Here is a 17,783-nt window from a genome sequence, read left to right as displayed (position 1 = left end):
TTATGCCTCCTGCTTTTCTTTTCTTGCTAAGGATGAAATATTCTATATATGTCTGTTATTTTTCTCTCTTATTATTTTTCCAAATAAATTACATGATTGCTTTTTCTACTTCTGTGTCTTGTATTTTTCTGTGTCTCTTATTTTTCCAAATAAATTTCATGATTGCTTTTTCTACGTCTATGAAGAATGTCATTGTGATTTAATAGGAATTGCATTAAACTGTATAATTTAGTACAAATTTGGTAGTATGGCCATTTGACAATATCAGTTCTTCGAATCTAGGAGCATGGGAGATCTATCCATCTTCTGAGGTTTTTTTCAATTTCTTTCTTTAGTGTTCTGTAGTTTCCACTGTAGAGGTCTTTCACCTCTTTTGTTAGATTGATTCCCATTTTTTTTTTAGGCTATTGTGAATAGAGTAGTTTTCCTAATTTCTCTTTCAGTGGATTCATCATTGATGTTTAGGAATGCATTTGTTTTATGGGTGTTGATTTTATATCCTGCTACTTTGCTGAATTCACTTATTAGTTCTAGAAGTTTTCTGGTTGAATTTTTTTGATCTTCTAGATATAGAATCATGTCATTCAGCAAACAGTGACAGTTTGAATTCTTCTTCACCTATTTGCATCCCTTTAATTTCTTTCTTTTGTCTAATTGCTCTGGCTACAGTTTCAAGGATGATGTTGAATAGAACTGGTGAAAGAGGACATCCTTGTCTTGTTTCAGTTTTTAGCGGGAATGCTTCCAATTTTTCTCCATTTAGAATGATGCTCGCCTTGGGTTTAGCATATACCTCTTACAATGTTGAGGTATGTTCCTACTATCCCTAGTTTTTCTAGTGTTTTGAACATGAATACAATAATACTGGGTGTATTTAACACACCTCTCTCACTACTGGACAGATCTTCCCAACAAAAACTAAATAAGAAAACTATAGAACTAAATAATACAATCAATAATTTGAATTAACAGACATATATAGACTATTTCATCCATTAACAAGCAAATATACTTTCTTCTCAGCAGCACATGGCTCCTTCTACACACACACACACACACATACACACACAAAAAATAAAAGTTATTATAAAAGAGTAATTCATGATAAGGGTCTTACATGGGTATTTATTTTGAAATATTTCACATTTCTTTGTTTCATATTCAAGAACTATTTATTTACTTACATGTAAAAAAGTAATAAATAAAATTACTATTTTAATACTGATCTGGAAAACATTTAGCAAATTTATCAAATTCTTAAGACTGGATCACACACTCAGATCTATTAACAGAACTTTATCACACACTTCAAGTTTCTAAAACAAAATTTTGTTTAAGATAGTAATGAAGAGAGAAAAAGGGAAAGTGAGGTAGATGTAAATCAAAGGCCTTCAGGTTTGGCACATGATACTGGTACTTTCAATGAAGTCTTGCTCTGCATGACCTCCTGGAAAGTACCCTGAACTTAGAAGAAGTTCCAGCTTCTAAGCAACCTCGTATTGTTGTTAAACAAGTCATTTCCCTAAGAATCAAAGTGTTCTTTTAACAATATGGATGTTACTGCTTCAGTTCACCAGGTTAGAGATTTAAGGGATGTTATGTAAACATGCTAGAAGAAAGAGTAAAGCTATGAAATAATTTGTTTCCTATTCTGAAGTATATAAGAATTGCAAATATGAATCAAGCTGTGGTTTTCTTCAGGTTCCAATATTGAAGTATTCATAAAAGAGCAAGTCCTAACTTGGGTTGTCAGCTGTTCTTTGAATCTAGAATTTCAGAAAAGTCAGCTATCTAAAGATCAGTAAACCACTTTATTTATAAATATATCAACCCATTAAGTTAAATGATATAATTTTCAACTATGATTCAACCAATCAATCACATCCACACAGAAAAACAATAAATGCTGAGACATGACTTGGACTATTCCTACTTCATCCCTACCTATTGAAACTCTGAACCAGGAGCTCTTTGTTGGAATGGTGCTTAATCTCCACATTTGTCTCCAGTGACTTGGAACAGAAAACCCTGTATTATATGGAAATAGTACTGAAACATGATGAAGTTAGCATTCATGTAAACACTTATGGGGGATCAATGCTGTCAACAGCATAAGATAAAAGTCCAACCCCAGCAGTCTTCACATAAGAGATCTTTGATTTAAGAAAATCTGTTCTAAGTCATCTTCCTAAGGCTAATTTAAAAATATTTGTAAAATTTGAGGGATACATATGATTGGGATATTTTCATTACTACAGGAAAAGGATCACTTGAGGGCCAATGGAATGATGGAACCCATCCCAGAGAAAGAAGAAAATATTGCTCCTCCCATGACTAAAGATAAAGGTCTATACACATGGAAAGGTCCTTTGGGTACAGATTTGGGGACATAAAAGAAACATGATGATCACTTCCTAACATTTTTTGAACCTCTCAGAAGGTTTAGAATGATGCGTCATAGCATAACACACCATGAAAGTCCCAAATAATCGGTCAGCTCTGATAATGTTGACAGTAAGTAGGAAGGGTCATTTTGCTCACTATATATGTGGATAAAACAAGGAGGTCCATCTGCCAAAGCACAGGATCCCACTTTGACAACAGTGGCTGAACATTAAAGAATATGCATGTTTAACTATGCATGTAGTACTATGAACAGTTAGGGGTCTGGATCAGTTAGGGCAACCTGGCAGTAAAAGTTAATAATTACCTGACTGCAAGAGAAAATTTCAAGAGCATCGCTGTAACATCAGTATCAAATGAGTGATAATGATGTCATTTTCCTCTACCCTACTTTTGAAAGAGCATTGTTTTCCTTGCCTAAAGGATAGCCTTACTTCTAGAAAAAAAATATGGGGGTGTGGTTGAAGGTATCTGCAACTAACAGTAAATTAATTTCCTCTTAACAGAAAATTCACAAGATTTATTGTTAAATTTAACTAATTATTTGAAATTATTTAACTAATTTGATACATCAAACATATGACAGTCTTGGAATCCCATGCACTGGTGTTCTACTTAAAATGAAATGGGTGATGCTGGGATTCATAAGGATAAGATCTTCCAAGTCCTGAGGTAGGGCTTGGTGGTTTGCACAGTAAGAGAGCATCTGCCTATATGCTTGAGTCCCTAGTGTCAAATGCAAGCTGTTTGGATGAAACAAAGTCCTGAAAGAAATCTACCACTTTTGCAACATCTGACTTCCTTAACTTTTTCTAGCATTCTTGGTGTCATGGCTGCTTTTCCAAATTATCACAACTCCAGAACTCAGCTGAAATCTAACCTGATGTAGAAGATGTAATTGTTGTAATGATTTTGAACTTCCTTTCAATATTATCTAGCATTCATGTAAACACTTATGGAGGATCACCACTGTAAACAGCATAAAATAACACAGTCCAACCCCAGAAATCTTCACATAAGATATCAACACCTTGCTGAAGAAGAAAGCTAACTATGCCTTTGCATTCAGATCTTGCAGCAAGCATGAGGGACATTCTAAAATAGCAGATAATTTTACTTCAGGATTCCCAATGAGGTTATTCAAAAAGCTCACCTGATCTATTCTACCAGTTTCATATCTTGTCTGTCCCTGTAATATTGACCATTTGTACATGCCAACAGACAAAACCTCTAGAGAGCTTGAGGGTTCATCTATGTATAAGAGCTCCAAGGATAAAAGGAGAATACAGGAAGTGTCTTGACACTCAGTTGACACAGTGTAGAATTTACTAATTTTAATGTCCTTTGTAGAGTATGCTGAAATTTGAAGTAGGGATGAATTGAAGAGAATGATTGTCTACTATTTTCCTAGGATACAGTGCTATACTTTAATTTCTAGGCAGCTTAAAATCTAAGAAATAAAAGAATGTACTACATTAAGAATTATATTAAGAAATAGGTCTTTAATTTAAAGGGACAGATGAATTTTGGTTACTTATGAGCAAAACATCCATGGACATTCTCCTATTATTAGTGAAATGATTTCCACATGAACTGCTCTAAACCTCAGTACAAAATTATATTCCCACTTGTAAAGAAAATTCAGGGACACTTATGCTCATCTAGTTCTTAAATCACTACCATAGAGGTGCCATTTTAATTGCCAATTCAAGTCCCTTTTCATTTTAGGAGAAATATAAATTTGAAATATAAAAATCACTGGTTTGTCAATAGCAATTAATTCTAATTAAATCTATATGGACTGTTTTTAGCATAATAAAAGTCACTAAATCACTTGACATTTTAGAGACAGTGCTGAAGAAAAAGAGATCATAAAGCTGACAATACCCATAACCTACCAATGTTAATAATAATAATTAAGCTACATAGGCTTATATGCAATCATATTGCAATACAGACACATGCTTTCAAAAAAGAAAATATATAAAATACCAACTTTGATTCTAAAATGTCATTCAATTTCAAAGAGATTAATAAAATCTATGAACCATGTTTTTTATCAAACAAAATCAGCAATTTTAAAGACATTAAATTCCTTATCAAAATACATAATCAAATAGGAACTATAAACTCAAACAATTCTAGAGGCAAAGTGCTTACTTGAAGAAATACCTATGAGGATCAGTAGCAAACTGGAGAACTTAATAGTCCTAGGACAAAGGACCTTACTCAGCAACACCCACCAGATAATTGTATGGGCTCAAAGGTGAACATATTCAATCTTTCATTGGGTTTAATAGCCTCATTCTGAATGAGACTCCTCAAGTTTCATGTTGACTCAATTCACAGAAGAAAGTTAAATGTATGCATAGACATGTTTGTTCCATAGACCCAGTGTGTGGATGAGGGTGTATTTGCTGTGGGTTTTTATCAAATGCACTGTATACAAAGTCACATTTTGGAAAGCAAAATCTGTTCTCTGTAATATCTTATGTTACCATAAAAGCCAGTCCTAGAAACATTCTGAGAAGAAATGAGAATACTTCATTTAATAATTTTTCCTCAAGTATTAATTTATACTCCATTTGTATCCAATAATCCCTGTTAATTAAATGAATGACTAGTTTGCTAGAACTGCTGAAAGTGAAGTTTAATGGGATCCACATTTGTATTCTCATTAACTTCAGGGTTTGCAGCATTGAACAATGCCAATTTGGTCATGCCAAGGCTCTAGGAACTCAACTGACCTCCTGAGACAATATACTGAACAATTCCCACTGAACAGGGGTTCATGATTTTCTACTATTCTATTGGAAAAAACAGCATGCAAAATATTGGTTGTCAAAATAACCTGGAAGACAACAAGGAGGTATAAAATACTTAAAGCCTCATTCTCTACTTATTATGAGAGCATCTATAAATCCATTTCTAAGGATATTCTGAATGGCAGTGAATGATTAATAACTGGAAGAAAAGGGTGCTCTTCTGCAAGTCAATAGATAAAGCCTAAAACACTTCTTTCAAATTACAATCACAGAACTTGTGAAAGGCAGGCTAAAGTTAGATTACCATTATTGTTTTAGAGAGGTTTTAAGGAAGGAGTTACCTGACCAATATCCCACTCTTTTAAAGATTTCATCACCTTTGGATAACTAGGATTCATATATGACTTGAATGTGTTTAGTGGCTCTTATTAGGAGTTCTATCAGAATCTCCATGAAGTGTGTGTGTGTGTGTGTGTGTGTGTATTACATACTTCATATATATATTTCATATATATATATTTCACATATATATTTCATATATACATATTAATAGGAATATATTATATATAACATTATATATATTAATAGGAATATATACTATTCCCACAATTAATAGGAATAATACATATACTAATAGGAATATCCAAGGCTTATTACATTTATTAAATCTAGATTTTCAGGGGTAAGGTTACACTTGTAAATTTTCAAAACTAGCCTGAGGACACTTTTATGCACAGTTTTATGGCAGAACATGAGAAGCAGAAATCCTCCACTTCAGTGTCAACTCTGTTTCCATGCAATTTTCCTTTATCATTTGAGGATTTTCCCAAAAGGACAGGCTGAACAGTCACCTATCATGAAGTGGGACATCAATGTCCTCTTCCAAACTCTCCTTATGGGCCACCTAGACACTACCCACTTTGCAATGCTAAATAAAACCCTCATTTATCATTTAAATTCTAGACTATTCTATCTACTCCCTGCTCTAAAGAATTTTCTCAGTGCTTGTCATCTCTATGAGCGGTAGACATTCACTTCTACTTAACTTTTTTGTTTTGGGAGGATAGCAATATTAGTTTCTTTGGGTGTCTTCCATCTGTGAAATAGTCCACAGACACCACTGAGATCCTTACAACCAGCTGTCTAGGAATTAATTAGACAATCATTTTCCTGACATGGATGGGGATGTTTAGGGTTAGTGGAGCCTCTGCAATTATAAGGCGGCAGGGTGGGCACTCAAGTTCATCTCCTTTCAAAGCTGAGTCCTTTCTTACTCCACTCTGTAAACAGGAGCACATTATGTTGTATTTACCACATAATGATTTATAAAGAGTTTTTTGATATTCTGACACTGAAACAGCCTGACAAAAAGGAGACTTAAGAAAATATATGGTAAATATACTAATTACAAAAGTGAGCCTGGCTTTAAAAGAGCAAGGCAATTTACTACACTTCAACAGCCCCTCCTCTAGCAAGCTCTTATTCTCTGGGTGACTATCCACTTTCTCAAGTCATGCCAAGGCCAGGTACCAGAGAACTAGGGATGCCTATATACCCCAAGTACAGCAATGAGCCAGTCCTACACCTGCTTTCCCTGTCTCCGTTGGAAATTGCAGTCAGGGCTCTAGACCTCCCCCTCCCAGGTGGTGAGTCTGCATGCAGTCTGCATAATTCCTCTCCAAAGTTTGCTCCCTGTTTCTAGGGACCTGTGAGTAGAAACTTCCTATGAGTCATGTCTATGTCTATATGTCTTATCAGATCTGACTTAAAACAGTTCTGGGAACTCTAAAACATTATGTGTGATTTTATCAGTAAATAACATTATCAAACCCATTAGATCCACTTATACAACTTCAAAAAAATCTAAGAAATATCCATCCATGAGAGAGCAATGAAACAGATTGCAATAATACCCTGGACACCTCTCAGTTGGCGTCCGCAGTGAGGAATGAAACTGTTTATTTCATTCTGCACAAAAAAGTTCTGCTCCCCTCTCTTGAAATTCTAAGAAATTGCAAAGAAAATTCCAGTTTATATCATTTAGGTAAGAAGTATGTACTTAGAGGTTACACAAGATCCAAAATTTTCTTGTGAACAGATATTAATTTCATACATGACCTATAAAGAAAGGGAGCAAGTATTTGTTGAGTGTGTAATGAAGGGGTGTGGCTATGGCCAATAATCAGAGGAACCACAGGCAGGTGTTTGTGGCTTCAAGCTGGGACAGCCCAATTCAGAAAGCTTAAGCCAAAGGCCACATATTACCCAGTGACATGATGGGTACTACAGCCTGAGTTTAACTGGTGAGCCACATGCACTGCCTCAGGAGGTAAACAGGGCTTTCTAGGACACTTACAACTGCAGCACAACATTCTATTGTCAGATACTTCACCCACTTTAAAAATATCATTACATTATTTTATTTACATAAATTTAAAATATAAAAAATGACAAAATCAATTTGTCTTTAAATAGTTGGGAAAAATACACTACATACTAATTGTGTTTTAAATATGTATATGAGATTCTAATTTTTTTCTAGGCATCCATCTATACACCTGCTGATTATAAGTTCCAAAATTCTGTCTTGATAAAAATTTAAAGAGGTCACTTTGAGACGTTAGTGATTGATATAGTTGAGTATTCTCAATTCCCTGAGAGAAAAAAAGTGCTGTTTTAAGTGATTTATTCCTGGGAAACTCCTATTTGTCCACTGGGCATCACAGGTGGAGTGACTTAACATAGGAAATGAAGGGCCAAAGACCCTAACCCATATTGCACTTTGGGAACTGTAGATGAACTGATTTCTTCTGGAGTTTTCCTTCAGAATACCTGGAGTTATCTAACACATCCATTTAAATGAGTTACACAGAATATAAGAGGTCACTGGCTTTTACCTAAAGGACCATAAAGAATCTAAAATAATTTGTTATGACAAGACAGATGAAGAATGTCAATGTGGAGATACAAATTTATGTGTAAGCTGAACCATTATTTTATATAATATTTCTGTGACATGTTTTTATAAAGTTCAGTATTAAATTTGATAAGGCTCCTTAGATGTAGGCAACAATATTTATTGTCCTATCATTAAGTAGTAATTTTGAAATATTATATGTTCAAAATTATTTGCTTTATCCAACAATCAAAAAATGCAATAGAAAGATCTCTCAGCTGATGAAACAGGCTGAACTTTTTAGTTTTACTTTCAGTCTTCCACCTTCAAAGAGGCACAGAATCATAAGTGATACAAAAATTCTAGGCATTTAAACAATTCAGGACCGTAATAAATGCCTATATTTACACTACTAGTTACTGGAAATAATTTACATAGTGCTCTAAAATTCTTCTTATGATTAAGATTCTTTTTCATATGTAAAACTATAGATTTTATAGCATACAAAATAAAATAAAATTTCACTATAGATGTACTTCAGAAATTCCTAAGAAAGTTTGATTCTAAAATGTGACAAAAGCTAAATTACTACAGAAATGAGAATGTGTTGAGACCAACAAGGGGAAGCAGTTGGTCCCTTGAGACCAGCCTGTCTTGGTACTTACTCAGACACCAGTACTCCTGGGGAGGTAGTAGAACATCCAGAGACAGGGAAAACTAAAGGTAAAATGGCACAGCCCTTGGTAATGCTATTCTCACACTCAGATTTAGGGACAAATTTTAAAAATGTTTTTATGCAATGCCACTAAAAATTTGTCACCTTTCAAAGATAAATTACAAAGCTCAAAAGCAGGTTTTTGTTCCTTCAAGGTCCGTAGGGGCACCTACTATCTCTTCCCAACTGTCAAATGAACCTAGAGTACAGGTTTGAGAAATAATCCCCAGATATTTTCTGAGAGGATTGGATTATGTTTACAGAGCCCTTACATTCCAGCAATAGACACTGTCTGTCAACAGCTTCACACTTATGTGGGACTTCAACAAGTAGATGAAGACTACTGCCACCAAGTGGAAAAGCTCCTCTGCTTCTAGATTAAGTTCCTTCAGCCACTTGATCCTGGATCCAACAATACATACAGTAGCTTCTCAGTTACTCTTCAAGTCAATTTTAAAAAAGTAATTTTCCCTCCCACAGTTAAATCTGCTGACTACGACAGAACTCAGGGTGGCTCAAGTACAGCAGAGACTTTTAAAAATATGTAAATGAGTGTCCAACTGCCAACTTTCTCAGGCAAAAAGCAGAACACTTCAAAATAGGATTTCTGATTTTAAATTTTAGGTGCCTGGTGAAAACTAACATATCTATACATATTTGATTGCTAAAAACATGAAGTAGCACCTGTCCAAGCAGTTTGTGAAGAAGCAGCTCATAGGATTGTGTGAGCTGAGAGGGTTATGAGGAAACAGCTCCTTTGGATGAGTCTATCTGTTATAGTTCACAAATCTAATCAATAGAGGGTATAAGGCATAGAGATCTCTGGCCAGCATGGTGAACTTACCCTGATCAAGGAGCTCAGCCTCTGACATGTCCCCTCTGGCCTCAGCTTTCAGTTGAGCTTCCTCAGTCACCACCATGGAAGCCTTTTTCTTGAGTTTTTTCATCAGTGGGAAGAAATGAGTTTTCAAGAGCTGAGGATTTCCTTTAATCAGCTGGGAAAACACTGTGGAGACAGACATTAGGATTCTGCTCTTTACAAACATGAATTAACACAAAGATAGATTGTAATGACAACTGAGAACAACCAAATACCCCACCCCCTCTAGCACCTGGCTTCTGACTCTCAGAGCCCAGTCCCAGCCTTTCTTCTAGTCCAAAACATAATTGCATTTTTAATGTTCAAAAATGATTACTTTGGAGGCTGAGACAGGAAGATTATGTGTTCAAAGTCAGCCTCAGCAACTTAGCACTAAGCTACTGACACCCTGTACCTAAATAAAATATAAAAATGGGCTGGGGACCTGGGTTGGGTAAGCACTCTGGGGTTCAATCTATGATACCCCCCAAAATTACTGAATTGAATTCGATATGCTTCCTTATTTTTAAAAAAGTTTTGAGTTAATTTTGAATAGAAAGAAAAATCTCCTTAACTTTGGAAATTAATTATTTTTAAGCAAAGAATTCCCCAAATGAAAAAGGTTCTCCAGTCCTTTCTTTAGGAGAGAGATACCCTTTGCTGGAAAATTATGACACTGCACAAAATTTTCTCATTTTATGACGTCTGTCCACAAAACATCACTCTCTTATTTAGTAGCACTTAGAGTTGTTAATAACAGTTCCAAACTTGAGCAAGTTATTATTAAAAAAATTATTCACAAAAGTAACATATACACATTGAGTATAGTTTCTGCTTTCCACCACTCACAAAATTTATTCTCTAAAACACTTATCTCATTGTTCGAGGCATTGTGCACCACTGACCAAATTCCCTTTTCCTAAATGGCAATGAACCAGGCTCTTCTGAATTATGCCAGTGTTTTCCTCACTCTCTTCTCCTTGCTGAAGTCTTAGATGGTGTTTTCTTTGAGGGTTTCTTTGGCTCTCTCCTCTTTTTCAGCTCACATGTCTGTCTAGGTAATTCCTGTCACTTCTATGGGCCTTTGCTGCAAGTTAATAAGACTCAGAGCCAGTTTTCTTTAAATTCTTTTTCTGGATGTCTCAAAAGAAACCAAAACAAACTGGGTTTAAATCTAAACTCTTTCTTTCCTCTCCAACTGTTGTGGTTTGAATATGAGGTATCACCCAAAAGCTCATGTGAGACAATGAGGGAAAATTCAGAGGTGAAACGACTGGATTACAAGAGCTGTGACCTAATCAGTGGATTAATCCATTGGATGGGTTAATGATTTGAATGGGTGATAACTGTGAGTTGTTGTGTCACTGTGGGTATGACCTTATGAATTCTCTCTTGTCCCTGGGTTCCTTATCACTACCTTTATCCCCATCTCCTCACTCCTCTCTCTCTCTCTCTCTTTCCTGGCTATCATGAGGTATGCAGCTTTCCTCTGCCATGTCCTTGCCCCATGATGTTCTTCCCCACCTGAGGCCCAGAACAAGGGAGTAGGCTGACCATGGACTGAACCTTTAAAGCTATGAGCCCAAAATAAATGGTTCATCCTCTGCATTGTTCTTTGTCAAGTATTTCAGACAAAAGCTGACTAACTCATCAACCTGCTTCTTGAGCATACACCGATGCAGTGAGGACACCATCCAATCAGCTAGCTGGGCTGCAAATTTGGGAGAACCTCCAGGCTACAAGGCATCTTGGCCTCACACCTGAGATGATCCCACCTCCTGCAAATCTCCCAAGACTTCCTTTCCTTGTCTACTTCCTCCAAGGGCCTTGCCTGGTGGCCTCAACTCTGAACCAGCCCCATAGCTCTCCAATTGCCTCATGGTATCCATCTTACTGCTGTCAGGATGAATTTTAAAAGCAAATCTATTCATGCTACTATGTTTTCAAGGGTACTAAAAGAATCCTTCACCATTGGTACAGCCTACTCCCCTTTCCTGACAAAAAGCCAGGCCACTTCTTTGTGGCTTTGTTCTCTTTCCTTCATTCTTCACTATTTCTCTCCTGAAATCTGTCTCCAGCCAAGTCAAAATGTTTGAGCTTTTGCCAGTGTAACAGAGTTTTGGTCTTTCTAATTTTAAAACTCACCCTGAATGTTTAAAAAGAAACCTTCCTGTGTGATGTTTTTTCAGCTGCTCTCAACCAAAACTGCTTTTTATGTGCCCAAGGCTATTTCCCTATTCTATCACATTCACCACTCACTGCCTCTACTGTAAGGAAAAACTCCCTGAATGAAACATCAAATCTCATTCAGTTGTCTATCACATCTCCTCCACCTACCCCCATTCACATCACAGAATTCCTTGTCTACAAGCTAACTGAAAGATGAATTATATCAATTCCTTTACTTAGTTATGTGTGTGACTTTTTATAGAAACTGAGCAATGAATTATCTGCCTTGTATATTTCCTTATCTGTTAAGAGATAATAAATTACTTCCTTCTTGATTCATAGCAAAAGTGTTAAGGTATCAAAAATCCTTAATGAGAAACAATGTTTTTATGAGTTTACACAAAGGATTAATTAACCATTCCTTGCTAATTACAAATGTACTGTAGAAATTATGTGGAAAATATTACTAAGGCACATGCAACATATTTGTCTTTAGCTTCATCTGCCACTATACTCATCTCTATTATAATAAGAAAATTTTAAAAATTATGCAATTCATTAAAATATTCTTTATTCAGTACAACTAGACAACAGCTCCCTTTCGCACACATCAGTTACACAAAAACAAGAGCATGAAGAAAGAGGTGGGTGTTTGAAAACAGCAAATGGTCCTTGCCACATATTCAGAACTTTTTAGGGCTATTAGGAAATAACCCAGATACCATAGACTTCATCAGTCTTAGAAATCAAACAGAAGAAAATCACATGAGGGGGAATTTGCGTAATATCTGAGAATTATTAGGCTTTGAGAATTGTGCTTTTGTGATTTAAGGCACTGGCTAGAATATCTAGTACCCATTTTATTTGCTTATCCAACTCAATTCAAATTTGAGTTAATAATTCCAATTAGATTCTCAAAGACCCATCACTTACATTCAGAGCAATAGTTGTTGAAGACTTTTCAACTGGGCAAATCATCATATTTTCCCAAGTGGAGGCAACAATGAAGCATGGAACACATGTGTGGACACCCAGTTTACACCCTGTACATCCAGGCACATGAGTCTTGGGGCTATGCATACAAATTAGGTGTCATTACCAAGTGTCTTAAATTAGTGATTTTCAGCTTTTTCGGTGATCAAAGTTAAACTAAACTATCTGAAAGACCCACAAGGAATAAAATGATTCCAATGATCTAGACATATCTAGTGTGTGAAGGATAACAAAAGGCACAAATTCAGAGATGTGAGGAGTAAGATAGCCCCTGTTAACTAACTTTAAGAGATACCTGAACTGGAAATCAGATGGACGTATGTTTTTCTATATGTGCTGATCACTTGGTCTTATTCTTGAGGGTATTGATTTGTCTGTGGTTCATTTACTTGAGAGCAATTAAACATATTTCCTTTCAGGAACATGAAGAAACAGTATATAGTATTGAAAAAAAACAACCAAAAAACTACAATGCCAACTACCAGCCTTTCAGAACAAACAGCAGTGGAGACCCTCAACCAAAAGGGCCCACTGAGAACCACTGTAGGAAAACAGTAAATGATGTCAACGTTTTGCTTCTCTTCTCAAGCACCACACAGGCCCTTGCCTTACCTGCTCTCTCTCAGGAAGACTCAAGTTTTATAATGGAGTAAGGAGAACAAACCCTGAGGCAATGAGTGTGGAAGAAACTTTTAAAGCCAGCTAAGTGGCATACTATAAATATTTTGTGATTTCAGGGTTAGCAATGGAGTCTTTTCTAAAGAAGCCAGTGAAGGCTGACCTTGGTACACAGGCAACATCCTAATGGGACCACTTTTAGTAGAAAATGTAGGTACATAGGGGATCTCTTTTCTTTATTCACTACAGAAAATACCTCAAGTAAAACCTGAAAAATGGGAATATATAAGCAAAGGATACCATAGAATGTTCTCTGCTGGAGAAATTTGGGAACTTTATTTAGATCCCTCTGGATTACTATATGAATTAAATGAATGGCTTAACAGCAGGCTCTATCATGCTAAATAAACAGGTGATACATTTGGTCCACATGCTGAATTTTGGTCAGGTTGAGGAAGGGCAGAGTAGAAAACACAGCGACATGGCTGTTTGTTTACCCAAGTGCTTAGTGTGCAAACTGAAGCAGCACGTTACTCATTGGCAAATAGAAATGTCTCATTTACTCTGTGCTTCAAATCTCAGAGTTTCTGGTACTAGAAGAAATGAGAAAGATGAGAAAAAATGAGCAGAAAGGCAGAATTTGTTATCTCCCTATGTATTGGCAGATGCCAAACCTAGGACTTATGCTGCAGCCCTTAACTTTTTAAATACCAGGTATTCTTAAACATTCAGTAATAAACAAATACAATACTCATCATCTTGGATTTAATAGAAGCATAGATAAGGAACTATTAAGCAAAAAATCAGCATGCAACACAATATCAAGTCACAAAATACATATGTGTATATGTATTTCTACTCTATGTATATATTGGATGTTTGTATGTGTGTACATATATGTAAAATCTTGATCAAGTCACAATATGTGTATATATGTCTATATGTGTGCATATACATATATAAAATCTCAAATGACAAAATACAAGTATAGTTATTTTTATATATGTGGGTAGATACGTATATATAGATAAATACAAATTGAGACGCAAAATGTTCGTGAATACATGTCTGTGTGTGCATACATGTCTTGTGTATGTGTGTGTGTGTGTGTGTGTATTAATGATGAAGACTTTTTAAGGACAAGATTGCAGACTTGATTATGGATTGAATATGAGGAGAGAGGAAAAGTAGTCAGGGATAATGCCCTGGCTTTTTCCTGAGCAAGTGGGCAAATGGTGGTACTATATAATGCCCTGGAGGAAGGAAAGAGGAGAGCAAAGTGGTGGTTGGTGCCCCCTGCTTGGGATATGTAAAGCATTAGTGACTCAGCAGGAGCCCTGGAATAGGCGGTTGATAAAAAACTGCAATTCAAGGAAGAGATCCAGTTGGAGCTACACATGTGGACATCAGAAATAGATAACTTAAAAAATGTGGGTCTGAGTGAAATTCATCAGCTAAGTACAGAAGGAAAAAAGTCCCAGGCCTCCCAGGGTTTGAGAGTATAGAAGGTAAGAAGGATGTTACATAAAAGTGAGAAGAAGAGAGTTGTGAGCAGGAAGGGGACAAAGCTGTGTGCCAGCCTATGCAATTGTCCCTCATTCTCTTCCTAAAACACACAGGTCTCTCTGTCCTGTCCTCTCTGATCTACTATTGGTTATTACAGATGGACTGTGTCTGTGCTCTGTGTTGAATTTAGCAGTGTCCTTTAAATAAAAGATGTTTTTTAAATCCCCTGGAGGTGTTGAAGCCCCATTCCATAAACTTGAGCAGTGTATTGAGTCAGGGGGTGGTGCTGGCTGGGTTTCCATGCATTTAAGCTTATGTGATTGCTTATGTCCTGAATGGTGACTGCTTATGTGCTGAGTGGTACAAAATCTAAAAGTTTTTTTAAAAGTTTGTTCATGTTTTAAGACTGTTTATGTATAAACATGTATGTGTGAGCATGTATGTGTGTGTGTATGTATAAACATGTATGTGTGAGCATATGGTACATAATTAAAATCACAACTCAGTCCTGATTCTAGTAACAACAGACAACACTGGATCTGAAACAATGTAACAACTCTTATAATAGAGCTCACTAAATAAGGAAAATAACAAAGTTAAATATCTAATGTAAATAAGCATAAATAATATAGGCTTGTTTTCATCCCACATTGTATTTTTTATATAAATCTCTGTAACTCAGGAATTCTAAAAACAAGCTATCTCAATCTCAACCTACCATGAACCACTGCAGTCTCATCATCTTATGTAGCAAGGATCCTCAGAACATTGACTTTTCCTCCCCTGGAAATAGAGAGGAATTATTAGAACAACTTCTATTGCTATTTTTCTAACATGGGTCTTCAAGTGGTGTCTCATTATATTCTCTACTTTGAAAAAATGAGTAAACTTGGCAAAATCCTTGTTAGTAATTGAAATAAAATCATGCTGGCAGATATAAATTTCTATCAAAATTATGAGGGGATAGAGAGAAGGATGTCAATGATTATCACTTCTAAATTCTGTGATACAGATAAGAGTAAAATTATTGGTCCTCTAATTTAGACATAATCACTTAAGCTGAGAATTTGGATAATTAAGTAGTCTATTCATTTGTCCAAAGGTCAAAAAATTCTCCAATAATTTCATGTTCAGAAGAAATAAAAGCAAATATCTCTACCATTTTAATACTATCTTTTGATGCTACTTGTATTATAAGTGTTTGATTCCAATGTTTCCAATCTTAGATGTTTCTATGTAAGAACTATTTTCTCTATAGAATCATTTTGTCTCCCTGATCCATACATTAGTGTGTGTTTTGCATTTGCCAAGCACATTAATTTACAGACTGTTAAGACCACTTCACACTGCAAAGGCAGAGCCAAGTGTCTATGGCAAAGACTTTGCTGTTCACAGATTCCATGGCATTAGCTATCTGGCTGCTGTGGGCTGATGTTTGTCTCTCCCTGGTATTGATATGTTGAAATCACAACCCACAGTGATGACATTAGAAATCAGGGCCTTCTGGGAGGCAACTGGGTGATGAGAGCAGATCCCTCATAAATAAAATTAGTGCCTTAGGAAGCTAACCCTAATCATTACATCATGGAGGATGAGCTTTCTATGATAACAGGGAGCCCTGCCAGACACCAAATCTACAGTATCTGATCCCTGACTTCTCACCCTAAAGAACATAAAGTAATAACTTTCTGTTGTTTATAAACTACCTAGTTGATGGTACTTTGTAGTAGCAGCCCAGACAAAGACTTTGGCCATTTACTGCAAAAGTGAACCAATTCCTCCTATATATTCGACCATTAGAAACAAAAGACCAATAACAACAAATTATCTTGTAAATAAATACTCATGAAGGTCTACAGCATACATAAAACATGATATCAAAAGAGATATATAAGATTGTATTTCAAAAATTAACAACATGTCACAGAATCCAGAATGGTAACATGACAATAAAACCCTGACTTTTCTTATATGTGACTTAGTCTAATAGAAGGACTTCAGGATTTTAGCTTGAATATTAAACCTCTTTGTACAATTTAGCCTGGTCAGATCCAACAAATAGACACTTAGCTTAATTGTACTTTGTAATTATACTAGTTCTGACCAAAAAATATTAGAAGAAAACTTTTATTTTCAACTAATGGAATAAATTGTAAATATGCTGTTTTATTAAAATGAAAAATCTCTGAAACAAACTGGAAACACCACAGGACTCATTTTCAAAACAAACAAGAATATACTGTTATGTCCAATTTAAGTTATGTTAATGTGTGCTTTGAGCCCTTGGTTGAGAAATAAAGATGACAGCAACACTCAACTAAAGATGATTTAACCACTAAATAGAAGTATATTGAGTAAGAAATAGCAATGTTTCATAAAGCTTATTGTTATATTCTCAAATAAATATTTAAAAGCTTGGGTAATTTTAATAGTATTATGGCAATGAAATAATTATGAATGTGCTACAGATTGTTAAAAAACAGCAAACAAAAAAACTAATAAGACAAAATAATTGGATTTTCCATGTGATACTAAATTATTTTATTGAATTTTTAATAACATGGAACTACATAATATATGTTCTTTTAAGAGTAGATATACCTTATTGATTGCAACTGTATATTTTTATAAAATATTAATTTCAATCACAAGCTAATACATAAAAATGTCAATGCTGGTTATTGCTGGATCAGTATACTTTTCTTTTGGAATTTCAAAGTTCTATGAAATGAGTATGAATAATGCTGACAGAAGCTCCTTCTCATGGTATTAACATCTTCAGAGAGAAAAGCATGCATGTGAAGGAAGTCAAGGGGAGAGAAATCATGGTCAGGCTGGCTCAAGAGGGCAACTGTCCAA

The 17,783-nt window shown here is 35.5% G+C and overlaps 1 long non-coding RNA gene across 4 annotated transcripts in view; it reads right to left on the bottom strand.

The window, feature by feature from the left end:
- LOC144367375 (uncharacterized) overlaps positions 1 to 17,783 on the bottom strand; it is an 81,039-nt gene that overhangs the window by 17,387 nt on the left and 45,869 nt on the right. For all 4 annotated transcript variants that reach the window (XR_013426705.1, XR_013426702.1, XR_013426704.1 and 1 more), the window contains exons 5-6: positions 15,643 to 15,707; positions 9,624 to 9,785 (exon numbers count right to left, since the gene is read on the bottom strand). This is a non-coding gene — a long non-coding RNA (uncharacterized LOC144367375). The remainder of the gene's footprint in view (positions 1 to 9,623; positions 9,786 to 15,642; positions 15,708 to 17,783) is intronic.

The sequence above is a fragment of the Ictidomys tridecemlineatus genome, chromosome 10, assembly GCF_052094955.1.
Source record: "Ictidomys tridecemlineatus isolate mIctTri1 chromosome 10, mIctTri1.hap1, whole genome shotgun sequence".
NCBI lineage: Eukaryota > Metazoa > Chordata > Mammalia > Rodentia > Sciuridae > Ictidomys > Ictidomys tridecemlineatus.
The sequence above is the reverse complement of the archived record's forward strand: the minus strand, read 5'-3'. Positions and strand labels throughout refer to the sequence as shown.